This window comes from Hemiscyllium ocellatum, chromosome 17, assembly GCF_020745735.1.
Source record: "Hemiscyllium ocellatum isolate sHemOce1 chromosome 17, sHemOce1.pat.X.cur, whole genome shotgun sequence".
NCBI classification, from domain to species: Eukaryota; Metazoa; Chordata; class Chondrichthyes; order Orectolobiformes; family Hemiscylliidae; genus Hemiscyllium; species Hemiscyllium ocellatum.
In genome coordinates, this window is record NC_083417.1 from 82,340,691 (window position 1) to 82,353,181 (window position 12,491).

Sequence of the window (12,491 nt, forward strand, 5' to 3'; positions counted from 1 at the left end):
CAAGGAGCTTAACAAATCTGAACTTAATGGGAATCAGAGAAAACTCTCCAATGTTTGGAATCAAACATGACACAAAGGAAGGTGTTCATCATCTCAGTCCTGGGTCACCTCTGTGAGAGATCCTCAGGGTAGCTTCCTCTTCACAAACATCTTCAGCTGCTTCATCAATGTCTCCCCACCCTCACCCTCCCCACCATAAGATCCGAAGTGGGGATGGTCACTGAGGATTCCACAATGTTCAGAATAATTTGACGCCCCTGTCAGGTTCTAAACTGGACTGTGTCCATGTGCAGCAAGACCTGGACTCCATTGAGGCTTGTGCTTTTAAAGAGTCCATAACATTCATATAAAGGACTGTCTGACACTGCACATTGCCACAGTAAAATAAGAGTTCATTCCACACCTCACACTGGTTTGGCAGGAATATGAGGAATTCTTTCAGCCCATTGACACTATTGGAGAGGAACAGGGACAGCCCATTCAGTGCCTCCAACATAATTCTCAGGAAGAGAAGGATTTTAGTGTGAAGGGCCACACCAGAGCCCCTCAACAATATTTGAAGGTGGTAGCCTAGACTCTAATGTTCTCTTATTTTAAAGAAAATATAAAGTGTCTGTTCCAGATGCAATGTGGTGGGTCAAACAACTCCGTGTGAAGCATAATTCTCCCCGTGTCTGCGTGGGTTTCCTCCAGGAGTTCCGGTTTACTCCCACAGTCCAAAGATGTGCGGGTTAGGTGAATTGGCCATGCTAAATTGGCCGTAGTGTTAGGTAAGGCGTAAATGTAGGGGTATGGGTGGGTTGCACTTCGGCGGGTCGGTGTGGACTTGTTGGGCCGAAGGGCCTGTTTCCACACTGTAAGTAATCTAATCTAATCTAATCTAATCTAATCTAATCCATAACACCATTTATGTAAACACGATAGATGAAATAAAACCAAAGAAAGAAGAATTTAGAATAACAGATTAAAGAACTATTATTAATGAATTGTTCCAGTACTAGAAAAAAAAGGAATATTCAGACACTGAATGACACAAATATTTCTCCAATTCAGGATTTAAAAACAGCACCAAGAGAAAATTCATAGAGAGTAGCAGCCAGGAGTCATTCACTAATGTTTTCAACTCGGTGGAGACCCCAATAATTTCTGATGTTACTGAGAAAGCAAAACCCAGAAATCCTAATCTGTGAGAGCTGACCATACCCATTCCTTCTGCATTAAAATAAACCGAAGGCCTCACTAGTTAATTACTCAAGTAGTCCTAACTAGCCAGCTTGGGATCGGTCATTCAATCTCTCTCGTAAAAGAAACCAGAACAAAATAAACTCTTAAAGCTCCAGCATCATCACACTAGTGAGCACATCGAGCTGTCATACAGGAACCAGGGGAAACCCAATCAGGCCCCTGGTCCTGTCCAATCGGACGAGGAAGAAACCCTTGAGTCACTTACACAGGAACAGTAGGAGGCCATTCCCACCTCAATGCCCTTACACAGGGGCAGAATGAGGTGATTGATGCTGATTCTTGATGAATGGCTTATGCTCAAAACATCGATTCTCCTGCTGTGCTTTTCCAGCAAACCACTGTCTACTCTGATCTTCAGCATCAACAGTCCTCGCTGTCTCCTAACTGATGCTCTAAAATGATGACCAAGTGGAACAGAGGGTACACAGCCTGGTGTTCTCTATGTAGGGTGGAAGCTGGTGGGAATGGCTACCTGTTTCAGATGGAAGGCATTGTGGCTGCTGTTGGGGATTGTGAACAACATGGCGTTCAGTACGGGTTCACATGCCGACTGAACAATAACGTGGGGAGAGTTAATTTAGGCATGTAAACTATTAGGATAGTCACGTTAGACTGATGGATGGACTCTCTAAGTTCAAATAATGCTGATCTTGTTCATGTTGATCTTGTTTAGTGCACGTCACCTGTATGCCTTACTCTGTCCGAGTCTATTTCTACCCTCTGATCTGTCTGGCCATGTTTACTATGATCTGCCTCCACTGCTCATAAATAAAGTGTTTCCCTGTACTGAGGTACACGTGACAATAAATCAAACCAATCAATCCTGGGTAAAGTCTGGAATTTCTCACCCTGTCCATGTCTCTTTTGGAAGTAAGTGATCGCTGTCACTCCTCGTGTTTAACGTCACCGTTTCTTCTCTCACACCTCTAGTGATTAAACACTCAGCTTCTTTACTCTATCCTCGTGATACCATCACGCGTGTCTGTGGTAAGGAGATCATTCCTTACAAAGGAGATCAAATCCGTAGGGAGTGTCCCAACCATGCTCTCAGCAAGGCCCTACAACAGCAGGAAGATGGCATTACTTATGTACTGGAATCATCTTACAATGAAGGACAGCATACCATTGACTGCACCCATTACTTACACAGGATTTGATTCGGAGCAGTCAGCATAGACTTGTGAGTGGGAGATCATGCTCCCCAAATTTGTTAGAGTTCGTTGATGAAGTGACCAAGCAGGTTGATGAGGGCCGAGTGGTAACCATAGTCTCTATGGATATCAGTAAGCTCTTTGATAAAGTTCCACATGGCAGGCTGCTCTGGAGAGTTACATCACGTGGAATGCTGGGGAACTGGCCAATTGGATACACGTTTGGCTTAATGGTAGGAAGCAGCGGGTTTAGCTGAAGGATGCTTGTCAGACTGGAGGTGGGTCCATGTTTGTTTGTTATCTATGATTTGGTTGAGAATGTACAAGGTATGATTAGTAAGTTTACAGATGACACTAAAGTAATTGGGAGCATAATCATTGAGGAAGTTTATCAGAAATTGCAGCAGGACCTTAATCAGGTGGGGACGTGGGCCGAGAAATGGCAAATGGAATTTAATATAGATACGTGATGTCTTGCATTTTGGAAACTCAACTCAAGGTAGGAGTTGCACGGCGAATGGGAGGGCCTTCAGGGGTGTAGTGGGCAGAGAGACTTTGGTGTTCAGGAGCATGGTTCTCTGAGAGTGGAGTCACATGTAGACAGGGCAGTGAAGAAGGCATTTGACACACTGACCTTCATCAGGCAGGACATTGAGTATGGAAGTTGGGAATTTATGTTGCAGTTATGTTGCAGTTACAGGACTTTGGTAAGGCCGCACTTGGTGTATTCTGTTCAATTTTTATCACTTTGTTATAGGGAGCATTTTATGAAATTAGAAAGAGTGCAGAAGAAATTCCCATGGACGTTGCCAGGACCCAATGGTCTGAGTTATAGGGAGAGGTTAGACAAGCTAGGACCTTTTCTATAGAGCGCAGGAGACTGAGGGGGGACCTTATAGAGCTGTATAAGATCATGAGGGGTATGGATAGGGTTAATGCTCTCCGTCTTTTTCCAAGGTGTAGAGAATCGAGGATGAGAAGGGATCAGTTTAAGGTTAGAGGGGAAGGAATAAAAGGGAACCTGAGGGGCCACTTCTTCACACAGAGGCTGGTACGTGGATGAGCTGCCAGCAGATGTGGTTGAAGGGGTACATTAACAACATTTCAAAAGCATTTGGATAAATATGTGGATAGGAAAGGACTGGAAGGATATGGGCCAACTGCAGGGAAATGGGGTTAGCGTGGATGGACATTTACAAGGTGGAGTCGAACCCCTCTGTTAATTAAAACCAAACACCCAGAAAGGCTCGCCTCACCTCGTAAACTGTTAAAATATGAGCGACACAAATCTCCAACATTCCACGATTTAAACAAACATTCACAAATTAGTTTCTTAACTTTAGTAGTGAACACTGAACAACAACTATTCACAAATACAAGCCCCTCTTTTCTTAGCTACTTACTATCTGTTTCCAACTCTGTAAAAATATGATGTTCCACCAACCCCCATATTAAACATTACAATCTCAAGACCACACATTCTCTATCTTCCCCACTGTGCTCACTCATCCAGCTGCTGATCTCCCTGGGTCACATTTTGTTTTACTGCAAGTAGGTTTGTCATGAACATGTCTCTTTGATAGAGTGTGTTTGAGATGGCCAGCTAGCACTCCTGCTTTACAGCAGTTACTCTGCTGTTGGATGGCAGTAGCTCTCTCTCCAGTGTTCCAAATGCCGAGTTCACTTACTCCACATGATACAATAATTCTCATAACTTGATTGCTTTCCAGCTGTCCAAACAATAGTATTCTAATTCAGTTGGCTTCGGATATCCTGAGCATTATTTAAACTACTAATACGTCACCCCCACCTGCTTCACTCTATGCTGTGTCCTCTTCAGGTGCTGTTTAGTTCACTCACCTACTCGATCTAATCTCTCCCTCACCTCACATACATAATCCAAGTGTGAGATCTCCGACTTCGGTCCAGTCAATTTAGATTTAATTAATTTCAAAGGATTTCACTTCATGTAGGAAGATTAACTCAAAGGAAGTAAACGGAGTAGATTTATTTGGGGCATCTTCGATGACAAGCAATTTACTGGGACACGTTTATCCCAATCATTTGGCCAATCCTGACAGGACGCTGTTAACATGGTCTTCAGTGTCTGATGCTAACTTTTCAATACTCCCTGGGATTCAGGATGGGACATCCTTGATTTGAAGTGCTGTATGCCTGTGCTATCCATGACTTCCTTAAACAGCTGAGGGGTTAAAGGAGACCCTTGGTCTGATTGAATCTCTCTGCGGAGCACACAGCGAGTAAAAAAAGCTACCAACTCCTCTACCTCGCTTTTTGCCTTAACACTCCATAATGGAATTGCCTCTGGAAATCTGGTCGACACATCCATTATGGTCAGCAAATGTTGGTTTCCACTTTTACTTTAGAAAGGGGAGCTCCACAATTAATCAGAACCCACGTGAAAGGTTCTTCGAATGCAGGAATTGGCAACAAAGATGCTGGTTGTTTATTGCCTGTGACTTACCGACCATTTGGCATGTATGATATGTAAAACAAAAATTGACCACATCCTTGAGCATTCCAGGCCACTAGAAATGCTTCTGCACCTAAGCTTGAGTCTTCCTTACACCTAGGTGACCACCTGCAGTTAGTTTGTGTGCTACCCATAACACGGTATGCTACCAGTCAAACGATCGAGTGCACTTGGCCCATTTCCCTTCTGCACTAACCTACCGTTTTTCTCCACATTCAGGGTTTTCCTGCACCGTGACATCACACAGGGTGTCAGTTACCTGAACATCAACTCCTTTGTCTTTTTCTTCCGTTTTTCCTTCCTGCTGTAACTTATGACAGTGGGATGTTGTTACTACACAGTCTGGAAAATTCCTGGGTATATTTCTTTTAACTCCTCAGTTCCCTAGTTTTCATTTGACTTCTCCACCATAAGAGGTCTCTCCCACCTTGGATCCTATTAAATCGTTCACAAGAACAAACTGTATTCCTGGAACTGACACTCTGTCACTCACTCTCACTGTTACTTCCCCAATCCTGATTTGGCACTCCAATGTGATGTTTCTGTCCCCAACCTGAATTTCTGTCCCAATTCCACAAATTATCACACTCTTGAGTAACATGTCAGAAAGAGTGAAAATCCTTCCATCTCTTGCTATTAGGGGCTGAGAGAAAGTGAGGACTGTAAACGGTGGAGATTAGAGTTGAATAGTGTGGGGCTGGAAAAGCACAGCAAATCAGGCAGTATCTTAGGCAGGAGAGTTGACGTTTCAGGCACAAGTCCTTCATCAGATAAGTGGGGGGGGGTAAGGGAGGGAAAAGGGGGCTGAGAAATAAATAGGAGGGTGGGGGTGGAGCTGGGTGGAAGGTAGCTTGCAAGACGATAAGTAGATGCTGGTGGGGTGTGATGGTGATAGGTCGGAGAGGAGGGTGAAGTAGATAGGTGGTAGGACAGCTGGACCCCTCAAACTATACCGCATCAACATCGACTTCACCAATTTCCAAATCTCTCCTCCCACAACCTTATGCCAGATCCAACCATTCAAATTATTCCGCCCTCTTGAACTGTCTTAATTATCCATCGTGCTTCCCACCTATTCACTCCACCCTCTCCTCCGACATATCACTATCACTCCCACCTACATCTTCCTATCACCCTCCCAGTGATCCTCCCGCGAGTCCAGCTCCTACCCTCCTATTTATCTTTCAGCCCCCTTGTTCCCCGCCACATTCCTGACGATGGGTTTATACCTGATATGTCGATTGTCCTGCTCTTCAGATGCTGCCTGATCTATTGTGCTTTTCTGGCACCTCACTTCTCAACTATTAGCAACTGCGCAGATCCCATATCTCAGAAAATTATAATTTATCATTCTCTCCTGGAACCTTCCTGCCCCTCCCCCCCCCCCCCACCCCCCCACCTTCTGAGTTAACTTTATCCATAGAGGCGAATTCTTTATAGAGACCAGGCACTGACTCTGTACCTAGGCTGTGCACTCTCTTACAGCTCCTTGGAGACTTGGGGTCTTCTTTAACAGTTTCACTAATGCCACTGGCTTAGCCTCTTCTACCACATCTTTTCCCAAAGTATCTTCCTTCAACCCCCAGCACGGTGTGTCCCAGCTTACTGCAGTGAAAGCTCCTTTTCCCAGTGCCTTTCTTAAACCATGTGCACTGTAATGGTATTTGTTTCACTCCCTTATAGTGAGAACACCATAGGCCTTTCACCTCCTTTCAACCCCCTTGGGCTTCTATTTTCACCTATAGTAAACTATTGTGCGCTACTGTTCGCTTTGTAGTGTGTGATATCTCCTTCTCCCAGTTTCTATCCTTCACAGGATGAAACTCCTCCCAGAAGCTAAATTTCATCTCATGCACCAATGCATATTTACCTGCTATTTCTGCCGCGCTTCTCACTTCTTGAAATTTCTATTCATTCACATGATTTTTTACCATCTCTGGAAGTGCGTCTTTAAACTCTTCCAGCAGAATAATCTCCCTTCGAGCCTCTTATCCATTTTTAAGGTCTACCAAAATGACTGTGTTTAATTCTTTCAAACTCAACATAAGCCTGACCTGGTTCCGTCTCTATATTTCTGAACCTCTGCCTATATTCTTCTAGTACCAATTCATAACCAACCAAAATAGCCAGTCTGACATCTGAATAATCTCTTGACCCCTCATCTGCCAGTGCTGCAAATACCTCACTCCTGTGCCCACCGGCATGGTCTGAATGAGCGTTACCCACAAGTTCACTGGACACACCATCTGCTGAGCCATTTTGTTTTCAAATGAAATAAAAACAGATATTGACATTTTTCTCACCGAAATATGACAAGGTATTATCATAGCTGTATACATCCCTTCATCTCTATCCTGTTCATTTAACTTTCTTGTCTAATTCCCAACTTCCGAAATTCAAATTATCTCTCTCTTTTCCTCTCTTACCCATTCCCTTTGTTCTCTCTCTGTTTCCGTCCCTATTTTCACCTTCTAACTCCAGTTGCCAGATTTGCAATTTAAGTTTCTTTCTAACTCTACTGCAGTTGCCTGTTTCTCTGACACACCAAAGTGCTTGACCATCTCCGTTACAATGTCAGCTTTCCTTTTGTCCCTGGTTAAACCCAATTCCAACCTATTTGCTAATTATAAAAATATTCCTTGCTCTGACTTTGTAAACTTCCTTGGCAAATTTGGGAACCTCTTTAGTTATGTTAAAAAAACAATTCTTTCACTTTTACTTTAACCAACCACAAGTTAACAAAATTAAATGAATTTTCCTAACGGTTTTATGTGAAGATCCAGGTCACTAATTGCAATGTGTTGGAATCTGCTGGGACCTTTTGTACCACAAATCTGTTCAAGTCTGTCCAAGTCCCCAGCAAGGCCCCAAACTGTTATGACATCAATCTCAAACCCCTCTGTTAATTAAAACAACACATCCAGAAAAGCTCGCCTCGCATCATAATCTGATAAAAGGTGGGTGACAGAGAACTCCTAAATTCCACTAATTAACGAAAAATAATAATTTATATGTATGCAAGTTAGCTCACTGAGCATGAATATTTGTTTTCAGATGTTTCGTCACCATGATTAGGTGACATCATCAGTGAGAGTTTCCGCTGAAGCGCTGGTTGTTTGTCCTGTCTCTCTATTTATGGGTTTTTCTTCCCGAAGGTGGGTGATGTCATTTCCGGTTTTTTATTAGAAGAGAAGGTAGATAGGATCCAAATTGATGCATTTATTGATGGACTTCTGGTTAGAATGCCATTCCTCTGAGAACGTCCTTGCGTGTCTTAGTATGTGTGTGTGTTGTTCCAGTCAAAGTGATGCCCTTCTCTGTCTGTATTATGGAATATAGTGATAATGGGTCATGTCTTTTGGTGGCCAGTTTGTGTTCATGTATCCTGGTAACATGACAACAGGACCATTACAATGGCAGAAAAATGATTTTGTATACATTGTTTAATCAATGTGTGTGTGCAGATATTTTTCATATGTGCACAACACATTCTAAATGAACAACGGAGACACAGTTATTGAAAAATGATGCACATGATGTATAAAATTTATAAAACATTATTTGATGCTCATGTAATGTGACATGTTCCCCTTCTCGCAGTGTTCCATCCTTTTCTGGAATTCTCTACTCTAATTTCACATTCTTATCAGGTTGTGTGTTGTACATTCTTTCTTCTGGTGTCCCAACGTATTTCCGTTAATCCCCTTTCTACTGGGACTCCAATATATTGGCCTGCTGGGTGCTTTCCAAAGCTAGTGTCTGTCATATTATTGGAGATAAAAATTCTGGCATCTGACCCACCATTTGAACACATTACTCTGTTATAAATGCACTGTAGAAAGTACCACAGCACACAGGAATTGCCAAAACATTGAGGGATGTGCATCTATTTCTTTCAATAACCTAGTTTAATCATTTTCACATGTCCCCATCTATATCCTCTCTCTTGCTTTCTCTTTGTATCTAGTCAAAAAAATTGCCAATTATTCTTTATGTCCCATCTCTCAAAACACCTTATTTCGATTTATATCTATTGCTCTCTTCTTGATGTAATGTGATTATAATTGAGCAATATCACTACAAAGATATGAGGGAGGAGCTGGCTAAAGTTAATTGGAAGGGGAGCCAAGCAGGGAAGACCACGGAGCTACAATGGCAGGAATTTATGTTGGATAATTCGGAAGATATCAGAAATTCTCCCAAAAAAGATGAATCATATTCATGGGAGGACAAGGCAGCCATGAGTGACAAGGCTTCGAATCAAAAGAGGAAACATACAATGTGGTGAAGAGGATTGGGAATCTAGAGAATTCATTGGCTCTGAAACTACATCAGGCTGGCATCCCTGACACTGCAGAGCTCTTATTCATTGTCAGGGAGAGAAACAGAGGGAAACACATTCAACTTAAACCCAGAAGATGGGATTACTCAAGGGAAAAGATTCAGGTGAATTTAACAATTGAATTAAAATCAGTTAAATGTTCTTACGGAATGTGTCAGATTGGAAACATGACCTCAGCAGAATGAGAATATGAAAATGCAAGTATTTCCACATCAGAAACCAGAGTAGGTCACTGAGTACAGGGCTGATGGGTGAATGAGTCTCAATGTGAACTAGGGGACAGAGAGCAGAATTGCATTTCAGATATTGCAGCTCAAAACTGCATATTCATGTAGTGCTGGAGACCACAGCAGCACGAGAAGCAGAATACCATTCAAGCACCACCTTTTATATTTTACCCAGGGATAATTTCCTCAGTCTGCCATTACAATCAACACGACCTATATATCAGTAATGACTGTGGGTGAACATGTCAGGGTCAGAACCACGTGAACCTAAACCTGCTTTTCGCATCAGAGAGAGGCAGGAGCTGGGCGGAAGTGAAGTCGGAGCGCAAAGCCGGTCGGGAAGGTAAGTGATTGCTATTTAAGTGGAAGTGATTACGCCACAGTTGAAGAGGGTGAAGACATGACTGCCAAGCTGGTTCAGTGTGCTACGTTCTTGATGTGGGAGGTCAACGACTCTGGTGTGTCTGGCTTGTATTAGTGTGGAAAGTGTGTGCACGTTCAGCTACTGGCAGAGCGTATTGCAGCACTGATGAAAGAACTCGAGGACCTTAGCCTCATCCGAGAGAACGAGATTTTTCTGGACAAGACCTTCGGCGAGGTTATTACGCTAATCGTACCAGAAGAGAGCAGAGGAGAGCAGACAATGAGTAAGGCAGAGAGGAGACGGGTGCAAGAGACCCCGGGGGAAGTACCTGTCAGGAACAAGTTGAAACTTATGGAAACAGTAGAGACAGATGACACTGCCAGTCCACGAGGCGGCCAGGTCTGTCAATCAAAAGTTGGCGTGGAGGCAGAGCAGAAGAGTCACACAGAGCCGTGGTAATGGGGGACTCCATAGTGAGAGGAACTGACCGGGGTTTTTGTGGCAGCAGATGGGACTTAAGGATGGTGTGTTGCCTTCCTGGTGCCAGGGTTAAAGACATCACAAACAGAGTGCAGGAAATCCTCCAGGGCGAAGGTGAAGAGCCAGAGTTGGTGGTATATGTCGGCACAAATGATGTCGGGAAGAAGAGGAGGAACATACTACAGCGGTACTTCGGAGAACAAGGAAGAAGGCTGAAAAGCAGGACGTCCAAGGTGGTTATCTCCGGTTTGCTTCCAGTTCCTAGGGCTGGTGTGGCCAGAAACAGGGAGATAATGGACTTGAACGTGTGGTTGGGGAACTGCTGCAGGAAGCAAGGATTTAAATTCTTGGATCACTGGGGTATATTTTGCGGGAAGCATAAATTCTACAAGAGAGACGATTTGCACCATCATAGGTTATGGACCAGCATTCTGGCTGGCAAGTCTGCTACTGCAACTCAGCTATGTTTAAACTAAGAAGCGTGGGTTGGGAGGGGGTGTGTGGGGAAGGGACAAACTGGATGTTTGAGAAGGAAATTGGAGGGAAAGTTAGAACAAGGGAAGTCAAGAAAGACAACTGTATCAATGAGGCAGGAAACTCAGAAAGAGATCATGCTGTAAAGTTGAGTGAAATAGGAGTTGATGGGAAGGGTCAGGGCAGTAACAAATTAAAAATACCATATATGAATGTATGAAGCATTAGAAATAAGATGGATGAGCTTGAGGGTCTTTTGGAAATTTACAGATACGGTATTGTGGGGATAACTAAGACGTGGCTTCAAGTGGACAGGGCCTGGGAAATTAATACTCAAGGCTACACGTGCTATTGTAAGGACAGAATGACGGGCAGAGGGGGTGGGGTGGCCATGTTGGTAAGGGATGATATGCAGTCCCTTGCACGGCGGGACGTAGAATGAGGGGATGTAGAGTCAGTGTGGATAGAGCTCAGAAATACTAAGGGTAAAAATACCCTCTTGCGAGTTATCTACACGCCCCCAAACAGGAGTCTGGATGTCGGAAGTAAGTTAAATCAGGAGCTGAAATTGGCCTGTCGCAAATATGTTGCTAGAGTTGTTATAGGGGATATCAACATCAGGTAGACTGGGAGAATCAGGATGGTATTGCACCTCAAGAAAGAGACTTTATGGAGTGCCTCAGAGATGGATTCTTAGAACAGCTGGTGCTGGAGCCGACCTGGGAGAAATTAATTCTGGATCTGGTATTGTGCAACGAACCAGAATTGGTCAGGGACCTCGAAGTGAAGAAGCCATTGGGAAGTAGTGACCATAATACAATCTGCAATTTGAGAGGGAGAGGGTACAGTCGGAAGTGATAATTTTTTCAGTTTAATAAAGGGAACTATTGAGCTATGAGGGAGGAGCAGGCCAAAGTTCAATGGTGCAATACCTTAGCAGGGATGACAGTGGAGGAACAATGGCGGATATTTCTGTGCATAATGCAGAAGTTGCAGGATCAGTTCATTCCAAAAAGGAAGAAAGATCCTAGGAGGAGGCATGGGTGGCTGTGGCTGACGAGGGAAGTTAAGAATCATATAAAGTTAAAAGAGAAAAAGTATAACATAGCAAAGATAAGTGGGAAAACGGGGGACTGGAAAGAACAACAGAGGATTGGCAAAAAGGAAATACGCAGAGAGAAAAATTGGTACGAATTTAAGATGGATAATCATATAAAGGAGGATAGTAAAAGTTTTTTTTAGGTATGTGAAAGGCAAAAAAATGGTTAAGACTAAAATTGTGCCCTTGAAGACAGAAACAGGGGAAATATTACGGGGAACAAAGAAATGGCAGAATAATTGAATTGGTACTTCAGATCTGTGTTCACTGGGGAAGACACAAGCAATCTCCCTGAGGTAACAGTAGCTGAAGAACCTGAACTGAAGGGAATTTATATTTGCCAGGAATTGGTGTTGGAGAGACTGTTAGGTCTGAAGGTTGATAAGCCCCGGGGCCTGATGGTCTACATCCCAGGGTACTGAAGGAGGTGGCTCGAGAAATCGTGGATGTGTTGGTGATTATTTTCCAGAGATCGATAGATTCGGGATCAGTTCCTGCCGATTGGAGGGTGGCTAAGGTTGTGCCACTTTTTAAGAAAGGTGGGAGAGAGAAAGCAGGAAATTATAGACCAGTTAGTCTGACCTCAGTGGTGGGAAAGATGCTGGAGTCTACTAT